General features: G+C 41.0%; 1 protein-coding gene and 1 pseudogene across 4 annotated transcripts in view; one reads left to right on the forward strand and one right to left on the reverse strand.

Annotated features, from left to right (window-relative positions):
- Positions 1-19,443, forward strand: part of PARD3 (par-3 family cell polarity regulator) — a 647,691-nt gene that overhangs the window by 509,770 nt on the left and 118,478 nt on the right. The gene's annotated exons all lie outside the window — the stretch shown is intronic.
- On the reverse strand, positions 11,433-11,552 carry LOC136654713 (5S ribosomal RNA; annotated as a pseudogene).

Below are 19,443 nucleotides of genomic sequence, written 5' to 3' on the forward strand. Positions count from 1 at the left end.
GGCGAGCTCGGTCGCTGTCCATGCTAGGCAGGTATGCTTCTGGTTTAGAGGAGAGAAGAGCCATCCTTTTTTTCAGTTAGTATGCATGACGATTCACCTCCAGCCTCATTTGAATTTCAAAAAATGTCCTCTAAAGTCTTGCATAGATGGTCAGAGCTAAATTGTGCAGCTTCTAAAGCCACACTGAACAGTTTTGTGGAGACGGAATTTCATTAACTGTCATTAGTCACAGCTTTTCTGATAGCACCTAAAATTGCTGCTGTTTAAGGCATCAGAATTTAATGGGACAATAGGTTAAAAAAAAAAAAAACCTAGGCAGGAATAATTTTTCTTCATTGGACCCAAAATTTCCATCTTTCAAGGTTCTTTAGCTGAGCCACTGCTGCCTTCATTATCTAAATATAATGCCAGGGCTTTGTAGGTAAATCCATAATCATGCGTCATTTGCTGTACCAAAGTTCAGCGGGGAATTCTTTGTCTTGGTTTAGTGAAGTAAACATGAGAATTAAATGTGCTCAGGTCATTCTTGCAACAGACACACTATCTAAAGATTTATGAAGCAGACATGTCAAGCTTTGTGTACAGTTGAAACAAATATTTTCAAAAAGTCACATTTCATTTCTCTTTTACCCACATGCACAATATTTTGCCAGGTAGAAAATGTGCCCCTTTCATGTATGTTCATTGTTTGTATTTTAAGGTGCCTCTCTAGGTTGAGCTTGGAAAAGGAGGGCTAAGGGGGGAGATGGTCTTTATCAAAGCACTCAGGAGTAAGGAAATGGAGTTACGTTTGTGGGGAGATGCATAGCTCTGATGTGTGATGGGTCTGGGATGGGGACTCAGAAGGGGCAGGAATTTCCTGCTTGACCTTCCTGAGCACTGCTGTGATACAGGATGAGAGGAGAAGGGAGCCAACCATTTATTTCCCACCCCAGACCTCAAAGTCGGCATGCATGAATGATATGGAAGGCAGGTGCTTTGTGTAACGAACCATGAGAGATTTCTGGGCCTTTTCATCTCTGTTGCATAGCATGCACACCTTTGACCTCTACAGATAGTTCCAAAAATGTAAACAAAGGTACAAGCTGGATAGCTTTCCTTTACCCCAACAATGAACTCATCCTTTGAAACTAATTTTTTTTTAATAAACCCAATGAGAATTTAGATCATTGACCAAATCATCAGAGGGAAATGTAGTCAGGATATCAGAGTACGCGTTTCTGTACGTAAAAACACTTTGAAATTCTGGTTGAGTACCTTGGAAATTTGTTGTGCTACAAGCAGCTATCTAAACAAAACATAAAGCAAAGAGGCAATTTGGTTTTATCATCTTGGTCTTTAAGTAGTCTGCTCAGAATAATGTTTAAGATAATAAAAAGAAATGTAATCACTTTTCACCTGTCCTTGATCGTGTGTCCCTTTTTAAATAGGGAATTATTTCATATTTCAGTGTGAGAGGTGCTTGCACCTCTAATACTTAACATTTTACAAAATTAACTTCTATTGTCTCAAAATAATCTGTTTCATAGTATGGGCTAGTGGTTGGTGACTTCCCCCAGCAAATGTTGATTGATTCAGAAAATAAGGCAGTCTCCTTTAAACAACAATTGGAAACAGCTCAATATTATCCAGTGCTGTGGCAGGATAAAAGATTCCAGTGACCCTCTGGAAATTTAGGTTTTCCTCAAGAGCTACTTCTTGAACTTGTTTAAACATGGCTGCACAATGTGTCTTCAGAGAGAGTGGTGGTGATGTCTTTAAGAATCAAGAGGATGTATTTGTGTTGTCTGCAGTTCAATTATCATTTGTTTATTTGGATTTAAAATGTGCATTAGACTCTCATAAACAAAAGATCCAATATAAAAACCAATCTTTTTTTTAATTTGTTACACCTCCTAATAAAGTTTAGAGCTAGAGCCTCATAAAAAGCATTATTATTCCTCTTAATAATTGGGCTGATCCAAATGTTTGTCCCTTTCAGTTTTCAGGCTGGATGTATTGTTGGGAGAGAAATACACAATGATTCCCCAAACACCGGAAAGTACACACAATGACTCTCCTTTCATTTTTGTGAGCTGATGCAGTTTCTTCACATGAATGTTGTTGCTTCAGTTTCAGCATTTGTACCTCTGATTTCTGTATTATTGACTGACTTGGGTTGATCACCAGGGCAGTCCCCAACCAATCAAGGAACATGAATTGAGATGGATGATGGTAAACATTGTGCAGCCAATCAAATTTCATTGTGATGACATATCTGAGGGCAAACAAAGCCAATAAACTTTCATCCTGCTTCTTTAAATCAGCATCATTCTCAGTCTGAAGAGGCAACACTTTCAGCCTGTTTCAGAGCAGTCCTCTAAAAGTTTGCCGAAGGGAAGGAGTGTGTTTCTCGTTATTGAAAGGATTTGCAAAAAAAATCAGAGTCTTTCACTTATGTTGTACCTACAAGCACTGTGAGGACTTCCCTGTCATTCCCATAATGCAGACAGAGAACCAAGGATGAGAGAGATGACTTGCCCAAGGCTCCATGGTCCATGATCAGAGTGTGATTTCTAGCCTGTTGTGCTGGATCCAAGCCTAGCATCTTTATTGGCTCTCATGGAGAATATTTTGCAAATACTGAAGCAATAGAAAGGAGCAACTCATATCTATTTAGTGGATGGATATTTTAGTGGTCAGCAAGACAGCTTCTCTATTATGTGCATCATAAAATGGTTCACCAATATAAACCCCACAGATGTTGGCCAATGTCCATCTGCAATCATTTTGATATTTATTCAGTGGAATCTATAGAGAAAGCTACTCAAACAGCAACGTCATGTACTTACAATGTGTTTGTCTGCTGACGCCTTGATGGTCTTGTGTGTCCCTAGCAATATTCCCTTCTGTTCTGAACATGAGACAGAATCACGAACTGTGTCTTGATTTCTGAAGAACTGAACAAGTTCTACTACAAGACTGTTCATTCCTCATGTAATGGCAGAGTAGAATTAGTACTGAGTTTGCCTTGACTGATTAGGTGGAGTAGAAAGATGAAGATAATAACCTTCATCCTTCTGTTTGGAGGAATTTGCTTTTGCTCACCTATTTATAATGGAAATACACAGTATTGACTAGGGCAGTAAATGCCATTTCTCTTTTAATGTTTGCGCAGTGCAAAAATAGAAGGTGGATGCTATATAATGGCTAATATGGCAAAATGCTCCTGGTCATGAATTCTAATGTTCCAAGTAAATGCAAACAAGAATATTATTCTCCTAGCACAACTCTAGCATTTACAAATGTGTTACCAACTACCGCTAGCTTTTTAAGCATTGTTTCCCATTGATGGTTGATTTCCCCAGGAACGAGTTGGCCGAAAGTTGTGAAGGAGCTGAAACGAAAAATCTGGCTGCCAATTCTCCTTCTATTTTAATTCTGCCTCTCTTCCTTTTCCCTCAGAGCCATTTAAACAAGGATGACACAGCAGGATAAGCCATCTAACTTGTTTAGTTTCTTGCAGTTCAATCACGTTTGTTGCACCGTGTCTATGAGGGTGTTACAGAAGTTGATTAAGAAAATTAATGATGAGAAACAAGTGGGAAGAGAGAAGAGAGCAAAGCAGAAGGGGGAGAAGTGAAATCTCTAGAAGAAATTAATTGTGTAGAGGTCATGGAAACACCCCCTAAAGTGACATTCCCTCAGATATGCATCTTTTGAAGCTGTTTGTTTTTTTCCTAAAACAGAATCTTAAACCAAATGGTACTTCAAGAGATGTGCTATTTATATGGGGTGCTTTGGCACCAAACATAACAAGGACAGCATAAACTGAGTTTTCATTTATTCACATAGCCTCTGCCAGGATCCCAGAACGTTAGAAAGGTTAAATTTTGGATGCACATTCATGGTTGAGTGTTAAGAAATGTGTCTGTGTGCTGCTAATGCATGGCTTTGTCACGTAGCTCTCCCTTCTCCAAGGTCCTTGGTTTGTAACTCCATACAATTTAAAATCCCATGGACTCCTGGAGGGGGAAAAGTGTGAGAAGCGTTTCTATGCAGGGCTCAAGATAGCAAACTTTAAGAAAAATAAACACTTTTAGAAATCAAAAGGGGAAAAATATTCCTGAACTATTGTCCCGTTTAGCTTTCTAGTGCTAATCACAGGTCACGGGAAGGTCTCTGTGATCTTGTATGTTTAGCCCTTATTAAAGCACTAAAGGAAGACTGACCTCTTCTTTGAACTACTTTATGTTCCACACAACTTCCTTTGGTCTCCTTTTTCACTGACAAAACAACTTTTTCCCTTGTTCATAGGGTTGCCAGATGTCCCTTCTTTTAATGGCTTTTCTTTCAGCAGAATGGCACTGTTCCATATATCTTATTTCCATAAGCATAAAGAACATCCCATCCTTGATATATTACCCCCGCCCACCCCCCCAAAAAATACTATGATTAGGAGATATGGTAGGAAGGAAGAATGGCAGTGCCAGAAAACACAAGAAATTTCAAGTAGCCTCAATTCAGATATAGTGGGACCCTCGATTCCTTTCTCCTCTCATCACACTGTATTCTGAGGTGAGGCTGGGAGGAGAAAGGAAGCTATGCACGACCCAGAAGTGGTTGTTTCAGGGCTTAAAATAGCTGTAGAAGCTTGGAAAAGGTGTGGTCCAATGTTGGCACTTTTTAAGTTTAAAGGAATTTAAAATCAGACCCCAGTATTAACAGGCATCTCTGATGAGTCAAATCCGTGGATGCTGAGGTTCCACTCTATCCTAAAGCTATCACCTCATTTATGGTCAACAGCCTGTGGATGGACAAACCTTTGCTTGAGTATCAAAAGGACCACCACTCTAGGCCCTGCCTACCAATGTCTCTTGCTCTTCTCTCCTTATTTTCAGATGGCTCACTGAAAGGCACAAGCCCTCTTCAGACATTACTTTACATGTAGAAAAATCACAATGAGGGAGATCCAAGGGCTTTGCACTGTTGCACCCATGCTGTTCCCCATGTGTTTGGCATTTGTGTGCGGTTAGTGTTCCTCTTTGTCAGTGCCACCATGGATTTTTTTGGCTCGGTCATGTCGTGAGAATGGACGATGGCCGGATCCCAAAGGATCTCCTCTATGGAGAACTCGTGCAAGGAAAGCGCCCTACAGGTAGACTACAGCTGCGATACAAGGACATCTGCAAGAGGGATCTGAAGGCCTTAGGAGTGGACCTCAACAGGTGGGAAACCCTGGCCTCTGAGCAGCCCGCTTGGAGGCAGGCTGTGCAGCATGGCCTTTCCCAGTTTGAAGAGACACTTGGCCAACAGTCTGAGGCTAAGAGGCAAAGAAGGAAGGCCCATAGCCAGGGAGACAGACCAGGGACAGACTGCACTTGCTCCCGGGGTGGAAGGGATTGTCACTCCCGAATTGGCCTTTTCAGCCACACTAGACGCTGTGCCAGAACCACCATTCAGAGCGCGATACCATAGTCTTTCGAGACTGAAGGTTGCCAATACCTACCTATACCTAGAGTGATGTCTGTATTATATCTCCAAATCCAGCAAAGTGGAAAGGAACCCTCTACATACCCACCCCAAAGAACCTCTTGAGTGCCCAATTATCAGTGAATAAGTGGATGAATGAATTATTGAACCAGTTATCACATTTTGTGTTTAGGGTTCAGTTCCAGTTCAGGTTCAAAACAATGAAAAGATTTTAGGTTCTGTTTCAGTTCTGGTTCACTAAAAGAGGAATTTTTTAAAAACCCTATTTCAATTGGCTTTCGAATTTGGGTGCAGTTTGGTCCAATTTCCTGCTTCTTTTAATCTCCCAAGTGTCTCCTCTCAGTTCAGCTTTGTCCATTACTTACAGTAAATAGTGGGTAATTGCTGGGAATCTGAATTCCAGGACCACCTGTCCAGGGGGTTATTCACTTGGGTGAAATGCTGTGTGCTTGCTTTTCTGCAATTCTAACCAGCTCAAGAAGCGCATTCTTTCATTGTAATCATATGATTTAATCAACCCATTATCTCAATCTGCCACCATTGTGCTTGCAGAAGACTGTTAAGCTAATGGCACAGATTCTCTTCCTCCTCCCTCCTCCTCCTCCTCTATTTGCCTGACTTGCACACACGCTTTTTACAGTAACAATTAACATGTTAGGATTTTTAAGCTGAGAACATAATTATGTCACTTCAGGGACTGCTGCGTTTCATTACTGCTGACTTGGCCGTTTTCAAGAACAGGGAGGTGTGTAAAAATAAAAGCAGTTGTGATGGTTTATTTTGAGAATCTGTAGCACTTCTTGGTAGGTCTCTAGCATAAATCTCTACATAAGCATGCAGACACTGAGGCCTGGTTTAGTTAACTCTTAATGACTTCTACTGAATGTGTTTCCCCTTCAAAGACTTCCTAAGTAAAATTCATATTATACCTTATTCATATATTATTCAGCTACTTTTTTCTAATGACTATTTACACTCGAATCCTATCTCAATTAACTTTAACTGAAAAAAAGGAATATTTAGGAAATGGATTTTGCCTTATGCGAATAAACACTTGTGATACCCTAATACTGAGGTATTCAGTCTGTGCGTCCCGCCTCCCTAGTGAGGCGTGGCTCACCAGGGGCGTAGCCAGGCATCTGGGGGGGGGGAGAGGTGGCCGGCAGCTGCTCTGCTGCTGCGCTCTGCTCTGCTGCATGTGCTGCCTCCTGACTTGCTGCTTTTCTGCAGCTGTGAACGAGGTGGGTGGGGCAGTGTGAGGCTGGGAGGGCATGTGAAACATGGTGGGGGGAGGGGGAGCGAAGGCTGGCTGGGCAGGCAGAGGTGGAGCTCTCATGGAGCTCTCTCCATGTGCAACCTTGCCCCAAGGACTACATTTCCCAGTGTGCCCCTCGCCCCTGGGCATCCTGGGATTGGTCAAGGTTGCTTGGGAAGGAAGGAGCCAGCCTGCTCCTAGTGGGGGGGGGGTGTCCAAATGCCCCAGCCTGCATCCCTCCGTCTTGCCTGGGGGGAACGGCGGTGGCATCTGCATATTGGGTGTGTGTGTGTGAGCAGCCCCCATCTACTTTGGGGTGAGTTGTAATCTTGCTGGGTGTGGCTGTAATCCTTTCCACACTTTCCTGGGAGTAAGCCCCATTGACTCAAATGGGGCTTACTTCTGAGTAGACCTACCTAGGCTTGGGGTCTGTGTCAGCTTAACCCAGGATCCTCACCCTTCTCTTTTTCTTCCCCCTTCAAAAAAGAAAAAAGCCACTCTTGATGGCTTTGTCTCCAAAAATTGATTAAAAATAAATTTTTAAAAAAATTATTATTATTATACTTTATTTTTACCCCGCCTTTCTCCCCGAAGGGACTCAAGGCGGCTTACAAACAAGGTTAAAACAAGTTAAAAACATAATTTAAAAGCAGATAAAAACATGATAACATATAATAAAAACAGTAGTCAGATAAAAACTAATCAGGTAAGAACATAGGGCAGCAAATTAGAAAAGAATCAGGCCTGTGAGCAGATGTTAAAAAATGTTAAGAGATGTTAAAAAGATGTTTAAAAGGCCAGGAACTCAGAAGTCTTGTCTAAACAGAAGGGTCTTCAGGTCTCACCGGAAAGTTACAAGAGAGGGAGCCGTTCTTAAGTCAAAGGGAAGGGAATTCCATAGCGTTGGTGCCACTACTGAGAAGGCCCTATCCCCATTCCTTTTTAGCCATTCCCCTTTTTCCTCCTGTCTCCTTTGGGGGGGGGGGTACTCTGTTGGCTGCTATTGTAAGACAAAAGGCACAATCCTAGCTAAGTCTACTCAGAAGTAAGTCCTATTGTGTTCAGTGGGACTTACTCCCAGGAAAGTGGGGTTAGGATTCGAGTCAAACAGCCTCTAGGTCTCAGTTTGTATCAGTTTGCAATTAGCAGATACACACAAAACAAAGTCTTCCCCTCATGCAAATTCATCACTTTCCCCCTCCCTTTCCAAAACCCTCCAGGTGTGCTGCTAAGAAACTCAGGGCGCAATCCTAACCAGGTCTACTCAGAAGTAAGTCCTTTTTTGTTCAATGGGGCTTACTCTCAGGTAAGTGTGGTTAGGATTGCAGCCTCACAGTGCTGGCAGCCTTGTTTCTAGTGTATAATTATAACACCTTCAGTCCCATTTTGGGGGTCACTGAGGTGAGGTGTTGTAATGGGGAGCCGTGGCCAATGGCTACAAGGATCAGGGGAGGCGCGAGCCGGAAAAATTGGGGAAACACTGCCCTAATAGATTAGCTGGTGTTCATTAATGAGAAAGAAGCTAGGCTGCAAATCCATGACTGAATAAGTGATTCTCATGTCAGCATTTCTACAGGAGCATTCTGGGACAATTCAAGATTATCAGCTGAGAGTGATAGGTTCAAAATGTGACTTGGGTATTGCTAAGCTACTACTAGCCCAATGAATTGCTGCTTAACAAAGACCATTGATGAGGTCAAGACCGGGCACCAACCCGGATTACATCACCCAAGCTCTACATAATAATATTCTCACTTGGATGTCACATGGTACCTGCTGAGCTTTGGGCTCTCCACATCCTGACTTCCAATTTCCTAAGGTTTTAAGGGCATGAAGATGTCCAGTCATAACATCTACCTGTGGTACATCGTTCATATATAAAAAATAGCAGTAGCCTCCAAAAGCTGTTTTATGGAAAGGCAAATGTCAACGTATGTAGGTAGGCTGGTGAAGAGTGCCCACAGTTCTGTGGTAGAATGTGCACTTTGCAGTTTCTGGTATCCAGTGACATAGCTGATCTGGCACCTGGGCACCATAAATTTTTAACACCTTCATATCTCCCAAGCACCCCCAAGGCCTCAGAAGTTTTCCGTTCCAGAAAGGCACTTCTGGTTTTGGGCAAAAACCCGGAAATGCCCTTCTAAGTCCTCCAGGAGGCTTTCTGAGGCTCTGGGAGACTGCACACCTCAGAAGGCCACCAGAAGGCACCCCCTTGACACCACCTCAAGGTGTGTTATCCGGGGCAGTGAATCCCTCACCCGCCTCAGCCACTCCATTGTCTGGCATTGCCAGTGAAATTAAACCCAGAACAGCTAGAAACCATGGCAAATTAAAAAAAATTTGTCTCCCCCAACTACAAATCTGTCTATTTAACAATGATCTCTTTGTGAGGCTCTTTTGTACTTCTTTTTACCTTCTGAGATATAGTGTAGTATCAGTAGACACAGGAAGGGGGCCTTTTCTAGTGTGGCACTGAGAATCTTCCTTTCCCTGCCACAGGGTTGCCTTCTCTTCAATGACTTCTCTTTCCAGCAAGTGTTCGTAAGCTGTGTAGGACTTTTTTTTTTTTTTTTTTTTGCTTAGTCTTGGTTCTTTTTCAGTTGTGTTTCATTGCTGCTTTTTTGAATTTTGGGAGTCAGAATTTTAATTGACCTTATGTAGATTTATTAGATTACTTGTTAATAATAGCAAATGGCATTTGTATAGAACTATCTGTTGAGCACATTTATTATGTTGATGTTGTCCATTCAACAGTTCTTAACGAAAGTAGTGTTATCCCCATATTGCAGATGGGCAAGACTGAGGGTGTGGAAGCACAACCTGCTCAAGGATACCTAGTGAGTTATATAGCAGAGATAAGATTAGAACTGGAGAGGTCCTGATTCATAGTTTAGTCTGTTAGTCACTATATTACATCAACTTGCAGGAGGTTTTTTCTCCCCCCCCCCCATTATGTTAGTCACTTGGAGCATCTTGCTGTGTAAATGTGGGGAACAAATCTTTTAATTAGACAAATAAGTAAACAGTCTTTTATAATAATAAAGTTAAAAGTAAATAATCTCTACCTGAGATCCTGGAGAGTTTGCTAACAGTCAGTCTATACAATTCTGGGCTAGGTGAACCACTGGTATGATTTCATGTAAGTCAATTTCATAGGCAGTTTCAATTTCATATGTTCATATCGTGGTTGGGTAGGAAGACAGATGGAAGTGGCATACATCCTATGCGCAAGATGTTGCTTTAGCCCCACTGTATGTGACACTCTGTGTACTTTGGCTGCTATGCGTCAAAGACCTCTTTATACTTTGCCTTCTGACATCACAATTTTTCAATACTTCTGAAACAAAACAATGTATTTAACCCATGTCTGTTTTCCCTGATGAATTCTGTCTACCCGCTTCCCCTTCCCTGTGTGATGAATATACGTTATCTTTTACTCTGCTTATTTTCTAGTTTGTGCTTTTCCAAATCAATATTGTCTTTCACATAATATTGTTTTGCTGTGATTTACCTTTTTTCATCTCAAGCATACTTTAAAATGAGTGCAATTGAAAACTTTTTCTGGCATGTCATTTTTTTTCGTTGCATGCCTAATTTTCAATTGATCATAAGTCAGTTGTGAGCCAAAGATTTCATTTTATGCTTTTACAGATTGCCATGGTCAAGTGTGTCTATGCTTGAGTGTTACCAAGTTGGCATTTATCTTTGTCATGTAGCTGTCTACTTCCTGAAGCATACAAATACCACAGACCTCTGACATTCATTCATTAGATATATTAAAGGTGTTGTCCAAATTATAAAATCAATTGGTCCCCTTTTGGCTGGGTCTGGATATGCTAAGACTCCACTATGTGCCAGGAGTTCCGAGGTAGAAGTCAACAAATTTCTTTGTTTTAATTACTCTTTTGGGATACTACAATCTGTTGCCAAAGCTGATTATCATCAGCTTTGATTAGAAATCATGAAAGACAGCTGCTGAAACACTGAGTACAGAAGATTTTATTGGATTAGAAAAGAGTTCCTTGGAATTTAAAGCAGCAGAAGGAACCTGTGGATACGCATTTATTTTAATGAGTGGAAAGCTGGGCTTCTGTGGTGATTATATTAACTGTCTGTTGGTTTGTGATCTTTCATTTGGCCTCTGCAGCCTTCCCATCACTTCAGTTGGCTTAGTTTTTCTCTAATTTTCACTAAAAATTCACTTGATTTTTTTTTTTTTACTCCATCATTTCCATGTCTCTGATTACAATACTTTTAAGGAGGTTGTGTGGCATTATATAAACTTTGGGTTAAATTAAGTGAATGTCACCTAATCTAAGGCCACTTGTGCATTACTGTGGCTATGTAGTTGCCTCAAGGAAGGCATTGATGTGGCATGATCTTCCATGGTGTTCTAGTAATGTTGTGAAAGGGAATTGCACACTAGGTCTATTCTGTGCAGAAGAGGTAAATAGGAATCCAAATGAGAAAGTATTTTTCAACAGATTTATCTGCAGATAGCTGTGATGGGGAGGAGGAACAATTCAGTTTTGCTGGATCACAAGGTTCTGCCTTAAAAAGAACACTTTTAAAATTGAAGGTTATAAAGGGTTTTCTAGATGTGTATTGACCCATAGAAACATTTAGGGTGATATGACAGGCAGTGAGAAAATGTTCTATTTTGAGAGGTGGTTGGCAACCTTCAGTCTCGAAAGACTATGGTATAAGCCTACAGCACCCAGTATTCCCAGGCGGTCTCCCATCCAAGTACTAACCAGGCCTGACCCTGCTTAGCTTCCAAGATCAAACGAGATTGGGCATGTGCAGGGTAACAGTTGCTACAGTCTATTTTGAGAATAGACAGAATATTGTATCATCACTTTTACGTTCTTCTCTTACTAGAAATGGAAATAACAGCTTCTGGTTCAAACATCCATAGCCATAAAGAATTAACTAAAATATGAAACAGTACTTTGTAGAGATACTTTACCCCATTTGGTTTTTCCATTTTCTTACAGCTTAATTTTGTACTGGGCTGGCGCAAGGGATGCAGGGCTGCCAGCAGGTGGCCCTGCATCCAACGCTTTGTCCCTGGGAAGAGGCAGGGTGCGAGAAGTAAGAAGGGAAAAACCTGCATGTAGGCAACAGGAAGGTCCTTGATGGGACTCCTCAAAACTACGCCAGCCCTTTTACTGGTGTAGCTCTGAGGAACCTGCTGAGGGATGTATTTGGGCCAGAGTATGTGTTTTGGGATATAGTGGCAGCTGTGCTGTTATCTGCCCTGATCTCTGCCTCAATCCACCCCTCCACTGGTGGCAGCACAGCACAGACTGTTGGAGTGCCTGCTGTGAGAGCAAGACTCTTTTAACTCTAGCTTACCTCTTGGCATAACAGCACCACCAGCTGATAGGACGAGGCCACTAGTCATTCAAATAAAGGTAGAAATATCCTTAAAGCCATAAAAATATACTCATAATTTTTCACTAGATTTAGGAATGGAGGTGCTGAAATATTGCATGGTCATTCTAGTAGTCTAGTAGGCAACCTTCAGTCTCAAAAGACTATGGTATCGAGCTCTGAATGGTGGTTCTGGCACAGCGTCTAGTGTGGCTGAAAAGGCCAATTCGGGAGTGACAATCCCTTCCACCCCGGGAGCAAGTGCAGTCTGTCCCTGGTCTGTCTCCCTGGCTATGGGCCTTCCTTCTTTGCCTCTTTGCCTCAGACTGTTGGCCAAGTGTCTCTTCAAACTGGGAAAGGCCATGCTGCACAGCCTGCCTCCAAGCGGGCCGCTCAGAGGCCAGGGTTTCCCACTTGTTGAGGTCCACTCCTAAGGCCTTCAGATCCCTCTTGCAGATGTCCTTGTATCGCAGCTGTGGTCTACCTGTAGGGCGCTTTCCTTGCATGAGTTCTCCATAGAGGAGATCCTTTGGGATCTGGCCATCGTCCATTCGCACGACATGACTGAGCCAACGCAGGCGTCTCTGTTTCAGCAGTGCATACATGCTAGGGATTCCAGCACATTCCAGGACTGTGTTGTTTGGAACTTTGTCCTGCCAGGTGATGCCGAGGATGCGTCGGAGGCAGTGCATGTGGAAAGCTTAGTGGTCATTCAAACTTTATTGTATTTAAGGAATATCTGGACCATGGTGTTGCAGAAGACTTAGAAACAAATTTAGAAACCTTTTTCATCATTGAGGAGACCCTAATACCAGCACTCTTCATTCCAAGGTGCTTATTCAAGGCGCCTAAATAAAAGAGTATTTTCCAGAAATGGTTAACCTTTGAGTCTTAGCCCACAAACCTGGGTATTTTACACATCCTTGTCAATTGCTCTGTTTTTATGTGTCTTAAGATGAACACTAGCAATTATAGATAATAACAGATACTTTTGTTGTCATACCGCAATAGGTAGAGAGTTCAGAAAGTTTCACTTGATGAGTTGTGCCCTGAGGCATATATAGGGTGCCTTAGAAACACTAAAATAACACTTTTTAAAAAATTAGAGTTACTTGTTATTGCAACAAGGGTTATTGATGTCAAGATACAGGAAGAACAAAACTGAGCATTTATGGATAATGACCATGATGGTAGATTGTCAAAATTGCTGTGACTTTACATGGGCATGTAGACTGACATGATAGTCTTATTCTACTGTGCACACTATCTTTAACTGCTAGTCCAGTGCAAGATTCTAACCTGATGAAATGAAGACAGACATGCTTCAGCCACAGGGTACAACCAAATTCAGGGGAACATTATTCTTGGTCCATAATGAGGTTATGCTGCAATGCCAAAGCAATTTGAACTTAAGTATTTATACTATCAGAAGTACATAGGTCAGTTTTGTTTCCAGTGATAAAGTCATGCAAGGTTCAATATTCTATCTATTCATAATATTGGCAAGAATGTGAACTGTCCCAGACTTAATCAAATGGGTTTAAAACACAAATCTTTGACTAAGGAGCATGTCTGTTTTCCAGCAACAAGGAAAACAATAGTATTTAATCATCTCAAAGGTCAACATGCATCATAAACTATTCATCTTATTTAAACAATAGAATTTGCGGGAAATGTAGTGAAATGTTTCCTTGCAAACTGTCAATTTACAATCCTCATGTTCCTCACAAAATTAACTACTTGCAAGCAACTTTGGATCAGCAAACAGTAAACCCTGGACAAAGCATTATTTTGTGCTAACAAATGATAAAATCTTACAAGAAGTGGTCAAGAAGAAACTCCCATTTCAGCAGATTTCAGTTCCTAACACGTTTCCTCAAGATTTCAGTGTGTCAGGTCATGTCAAGTCATGATCTGATTATGGTAACCTATCATTTGCTGTGTTTCTAATGTACCCTGTGGATGCCGGAGGGCAGAGCTCATTACTTCCTATTTGTTACACTATGTAAAGAGAATTATCTACAGTTGTTAATGAAAATCTTAAAACATGTAAAAGCCCTTAAAACACTATCTATCTATCTATCTATCTGTCTGTCTGTCTGTCTGTCTGTCTGTCTGTCTGTCTGTCTGTCTGTCTGTCTGTCTGTCTATCTATCTATCTATCTATCTATCTATCTATCTATCTATCTATCTATCTATCTATCTATCTTCCTTCCTTCCTTCCTTCCTTCCTTCCTTCCTTCCTTCCTTCCTTCCTTCCACTGCAGTCATTATTATGGACTGGAATCAGAAAACCAACTGCAGCAACTAAGGAGATTGGCTAGGTCTGTAACTTCAAGATAAGTGACATCAATGGTGGTACATAAAGACAGATTCGATTTCTGAGAAGTTCCAATAAGTGAAACATTTTTTGTTGGAAAAAAAATCAGAATTCCTCTCAGACAAAGTCCTTTATGCTATATATCCCATTAAGACAAGCTGAAAACTCTTCTGTGCTAAGGATGCTGGTCTTATTATATAGTTTGTATGTGACTGGCAATTTAACCAAGATTTAGTTCAATCTATTATGCTGCATTTGAAGCAAGTAAATGACTCCACTGCATTTAGAGGGAAAATGTGTTGAATAAAGGGTGTCATCCTGGATTTCTCTTCACATCCGGACAACATCTGGGCTAAAGCCTTTGCCCTTTTGCTACCAGATGAATGCTAATGCAAGGATTCCCATTCTTCAGCCTAGTAATTTCCAGTCCCTGAACACTGTATGCTGTCACATACAGGTTCTGTTAGAAAACAGCTCCTATCCAGAACATGAGAAGTTAGGGGAGTTCACAGAATGGCCATTGGGCTGCAATAATTATATAGCCTAGAGTGGATAGAGAGATTCTCTTTACACTGTCACATAACACCAGAACCAGGGGACATCCACTAAAATTGAGTGTTGGGAGGGTTAGGACAGACAAAAGAAAATATTTCTTTACTCAGCGTGTGGTTGGTCTGTGGAACTCATTGCCACAGGATGTGGTGATAGCATCTGACCTAGATGCCTTCAAAAGGGGACTAGACAAATTTCTGGAGGAAAAATTCATTATGGGTTACAAACCATGATGCGTATGTGCATCCTCCTAATTTTAGAAATGGGCCATGTCAGAATGCCAGATGCAAGGGAGGGCACCAGGATGCAGGTCTCTTGTTATCTGGTGTGGTCCCTGGGGAATTTGGTGGGCCACCGTGAGATACAGTAAGCTGGACTAGATGGGCCTATGGCCTGATCCAGTGAGGCTGTTCTTATGAATATTAGTAGATTATACAGCAAAAATAAAAAATAGTTCAGTATTGTGTAGTTTTGGGCTAATTTCATAATATGTTAATTAACTGTTCCAATATTGTGTAGATGCATTAAGATTCATACAACATATGTTAACTTTTCAAGCACATCATTATTTCCTCTCTCTACAGATAAAAAGTGTAGCCCTTAATTATTCTGGTCAACACTGTGACACTTAAATGAAACTGAGATAACATTCTCAGGCTTGAACAATAGTTCCTGCAAAGTTGTTTCCTTCATCCTCACTTCTGACCATCTGTTCTAAAAGGAACTCTAGAAAAGCCCCACCACAGGAAGCTAGTCTGTAATCTGCGGTTAAGAATTTTTAAACTCATGTATATTTTCACAAGTCAGATATGTGCAGCAAGAGCTGCAACAGGGTTATAGTGTTAGTTGTAAAAATTTGGGTGGTTTGACTTTAGCATTTGGCCAATATGTGCAGTTTTCTGTCATTCTTTTGTAATGTGTGCAATTTTAATTCATCTTAAACATACCTTTTCATACACTACAAAGCATAATATTTTAGTAGCATTTTTTTTTGTGGTTTTCTGCTTTTTAAAGTTGTTGATTGCATTCATAGTCAGTGAGCTCCACCATCCAAATACCACATAGTTATCCCTTCTGTTTTATTATCTCAATTACGTTGATCAGTGATCTTGGGCATTGCTCACCTGTCTTTCGGTCAGTGGTGACCTATCCATTAGGCGAGATGATGTAGGTTCGATCAGCAGCAGATTGGAAGGGGGTTAGTGCGCAGTGGATTCAGGGTGCCCCTTCAGCCCAAGTCTTCCACTACCTCCCTCCGATCTACTCTTCGCTCACTAAAAGCGAGCGGGTGTGGATCACCCACCTTCTTACCTTGCTCCTGGTGCTGTTTCTTCAAAAATGGAAATGCAGGACTTCATTTGTTTGATTTACACAGAATGAAAGAGCTCCTTCATTTGACCCCTTAAATCAAGGAGGGCAATGAATTAAATCCCCTTAAATCAAATGTGGAAATCCTGCTTTGTTATTGTGCAGGGGCAGCATTCTTGAGGCAGTGTTGGCATTTTGGGTTAATTTGTTGCTGCTTCCTGTAATATCAAGGAGGAGAGTTTCTGACCAAAATGGCATTCTTTTTCTCAGCTGTTGATCCCCTTTTCCCAAGTATCCTATATATTTTATGGTCCAGGTAAGTGCTAATTTTAAATAAACTGCAACTACCAGACCACATCAGTCATAAATACAAAGATCTTCTGTATTCAGACAGTTTTAAGCAGATGGGCAAAAGGTAGAGGTTCACCTCCAGACATTCCTAGGGGGAGAAAGTTTTCTAGACCATTTTGGTCAGTTTTCAGACTAGACTTTGCTCCTCAGAGGCAGTTTTTATGACTCCAGAGATAAAGTGACCCTGGTGAATTGCTTTCAGAAGTTTTTATCATCAGCATTTATGGTTGGTTTGCTCTTACTTTGTCAGTCAATTCCAGAAAGTGGATTAGATAACACCTGTTCTATCCTCTGGAATATGTCACATAGATGCTTCAAGGTTTCACAGGTACTATGTGATATTTATGTGAAGCTGGTGGGTGAGAATAACTGCAAGCTTGAATGTCGTCAGTATGCTGATCGGGCAGATTCTGGGGGTCAGCACTGTTCCTGGTATGCTGATAAATGCAAGCATGCCAACTCAGTATGGTTTGTAGATTGTTGTTATGTATTGTGTGTCACTGATGCATATGAAGCGAGGAATGTAGCAGGAAGAAAGGACAATCATTTAAGAAAGCAATAAGCTAGTGGCTGGCGGAGTTATGGTGTGACATGGTTGGAATTGGTAAGGTGTAGGAGCCAAGTTTATAGGCAGACTTTGGGCTATCTTCAGAGTGTGCTAGTCATGACTGTTGGAATCAACGAGACAAGTTAGTTGTGACTTGTCCCATTAATTGCAATGGGAGATAGTTTTGACTAGCTTTCTTGCCTTCAACACAGTTGTAGTAAATACTGGATAAATAAAGGGGTGGGAAACCTGTGAAGGACTTGGATGGTGTCTTAACAGTATTTTTACACCCAAAATTGCACAACTTTTTTTTTGAAACCTTCTTTCATGGAACTCTTTATGGCTTTATTATACATTATCTAGAGAGGATAAATTGTTAAACAAATCCTCCCCCCCCCCCCCAAATATACAGAAGGTTAGAAAGCCAGAGGTTAGACTTTTAGTGTAAATGTTTTATTAAATAAATACATGCCAGTCAGGACAAATAGTTTTTAATAAATTTCTGTGACATATGGTGATTTAAGAGGCTGTGTAATGGGCTGTAAAATATTTTATAGCAAATGTGTCACTACTATTGCCAGGGATTGGTGTGTTTTGAATCTATATTGAAATACAGCCTTCTCAGATGTGGTGCTGATTATATGAGTTCTGATTCCTTTTTATAAGTATCCAGTCATGAAATATAAAACGATTAACTGTTGTCTTTTATTATGTGCTTTTTACATGCAGTGCAATAAGCCAATCAATAACTTCATAAATGGTAACGATTGGGTTATTTTACTTTGAGTCACACACCTACACACCTTGGTCCAACCATTTGTGTTTCTCAAAATTGACAACTAAGATATATAGACCAATTGTATAGGTAAGAATTAGACTTCCACAAATGAATGCAGTTGAAACCATTGAAGGTTTAATTGTTATCTCATCAACTGTATACCTGGTGACAATTACGTGGGCACTGCTGCATTTCTTTCAAGTACTATTTTTGTATTTATACAAAACACTTCTGTTTATTTACTCTGCTTATCAGCAAGGACCACAGTTTTCTACTAAGGTTGCATTTAATAATTAGGCTTCTTTTCTGGGGCCAAGAAGTCAACTATATACCTTTAATGAGTTCAGCGGTATCACTGGAGAGAGTCTAGCAATAGCTGCTATTGTCTGAGAATATTACATTGACTTTAGGAGGAGGTGCACAGGAGTCAAGGTCAGGGCATTAATGAGCAAGTAATCTTTGGGCAAAACAAAGACTTAAAAGGAACTACTGTGCCCTAGCCAAGGGAACAATGATGTGCTGTTCAGAGAATGTGTTCAAGACTCCCTAGGCAATTTTTCCCCAGATAAAACTGGTTCTCAAATGACCTGTTCTGACCAAAAGTGAGCTAAGCTGTTAGCTGTCCAGAAGAATTGGCCATCTTAAGATAGTTCGTGAAATAATAATAATAATAATATACAGTATTTATATACCGCCTTTCTTGGTCTTTATTCAAGACTTTAATCAAGGCGGTTTACACAGGCAGGCTTATTAAATCCACGCAGGGATTTTTACAAATTGAAAGAAGGTTCTCTCTTTCAAGAACCACCACATTCAAGATGTTACACTCCGATCTGGTTTAACATTCTGGCCTCCATCCTCCCACGCTCCGAGCAGATGGAACAGCTCAGCTGCAGCTTGCCAGCTGCTTCAAGGTCGCACGGTGCCGGTGGCCTCGAACTGGCGACCTTGTGGATGTTAATCTTCAGGCAAATGGAGGCTCTACCCTCTAGACCAGACCTCCTGCCCAGACCAGACCTCCTGCCCATAAGAAAAGCTCATAAGAACCTCGACATTGTTCTCCCTTCTGCAGTCAAGCTTTAGGCAAATGTTTTCCAAAGGTATACCTGAGGCATGGATTTCCCCCCCCCCTGCATTCCAATTAGAAACACATGTTACTCTTACTCTCTCAAACTTATTTTCTTGAACTCTTTAAAATGGGTTAAATAGCACCATCAACACTGTCTCCTGGGATTGAACCCACCCGTTTGTACATGTAATCATGGATGAAAACTTGCTTTCTAAGCAATGGAGACCTTTTTGGAATTCCATGAGGGGGAAAAAAAAGGAAAATCAGAAAAGCAGCACCAGTATAAACCAGAAAAAAAGGAAGGAGACCCAAAGCTGCTGAAAAGGCTTTATTCATATCATGCTGCCGTAGACTTGGCATGTTTGCGTGACTAGCTCTTCTCCAGAGGTGAAATGCTGAGAATTCTTTAAAATAA

Source organism: Tiliqua scincoides, chromosome 5, assembly GCF_035046505.1.
Source record: "Tiliqua scincoides isolate rTilSci1 chromosome 5, rTilSci1.hap2, whole genome shotgun sequence".
Classification (NCBI taxonomy): domain Eukaryota; kingdom Metazoa; phylum Chordata; class Lepidosauria; order Squamata; family Scincidae; genus Tiliqua; species Tiliqua scincoides.